We start from the raw sequence: 1,462 nt of genomic DNA, 5'->3' as shown, positions 1-1,462 counted from the left end.
ATGCACCCCACCCCATCTTTAGTCTTAGTCTAATTAATAGCTTGGGTAATAAACAGAGACCTATTATTCACAGACAGGTGTATACCCTTGTCAAAGGTCTTGGCTAAATCATGGTGATTGTCTATAATAACAATGTTAACGACCCTCTGCATTAGCTTTACATTGTAAAACATCTTTCCTTGATGTTTGTTCAATAATTTCATGAGAATTAGAAACATCTATTACAAACCCTAGGATACCAAAGGGCTCCTGGAACACAGGGCTGTAATTCATGTTGGAGTCTTAGCGGAAACCACAATTACTTGGAGCCCTGCTCTATCAACTCTCAGAAAGAGAGAAGTGTGGTTCTGGGCTACCATGAGACTACCTAGAATATTTTCCACAGAAAATATAAAGGCCCACAATTGGAAATCATGAATTTAAATAAATTTAAATGGTTCAATAACTTTCAACACAATGTTTACCATGCCACATAGGTGAGTTTTGTGGCCAAACTGCATATTCTGGTACTGAATTATGTATTTGATTAACATGTAGATGGGCAGTAAGGCAAATATAAGAACAATTAAGGTGATCAGAAATGTGGACTAATCAAGACCTTAAAAAAATACCCAAGAGCTTATGTAGGGAGTACTGAGGAAGCAATAAAGTGATTTCTTTTATTTAAAAAATGTTTCCTTTTACCATGCTTAGTGGTCCTGGGACTGAGGGATCCAGGAGGGTGAGCAGGGAAGACAGCCCCTTAAGGGTTTCCTCTCAGAATAATGAACAAATATCTTCTGCTTGTTCATTCAAAGTCTCTTTGAACTTAGAAGGGAACTCAAGTCATAGCTAGACTTTTCAAAAGGCAGAACTTTCAAGTTTTAGTTTTTGTTTTCATTTGGTCCAAATTTCCTCTTGCTATATCCACAAATGTCATTCTAAACAGCTGGCATATCTATATAAACTTATAAAATTGGCCCACTCTGTAACTTTCAGGCTGGGGGTAACTTGACATCTTTCTCTCTTTCAGTTCAGAGCACTGATTCGTATCCCATATATTTAGCCATCTACCATAAGTCTGCAGTTAGATTATCTGATATCACCCAATGTTATCTAGCTGAAAATGGTACTCATATTCTGCCTTATTTCCTCCCTCGAACTGTCTTCATTCCAAATACCTCCATTATGCTTCCAGTGACTGAGTCTGCTATCAGTAGTACGAGTACTCACAGGCTAGAAACTTGTTACCATGGGTGATCCCTCCTCTCCTTTATTCTTGAACCATATTTATCACTTGGAAATGTTTATTTTCTCATCGTTCTTTTCAGAGTTACCCTCCTCCTTTATTACCAACATTCATTTACTTATTCATTCATTTAATAATGTGTTGGAGGCACTTGCTATATTCTGGATCTCAGTCAGTATCTTTGAAGGGCTAGATCCTAGGAGTAAGAAAGACCCAGAGGTGGCTTTGCAGTGG

Source organism: Gorilla gorilla, chromosome 9 (assembly GCF_029281585.2).
Source record: "Gorilla gorilla gorilla isolate KB3781 chromosome 9, NHGRI_mGorGor1-v2.1_pri, whole genome shotgun sequence".
In the NCBI taxonomy this organism is placed as follows: Eukaryota; Metazoa; Chordata; class Mammalia; order Primates; family Hominidae; genus Gorilla; species Gorilla gorilla.
The sequence above is the reverse complement of the archived record's forward strand: the minus strand, read 5'-3'. Positions refer to the sequence as shown.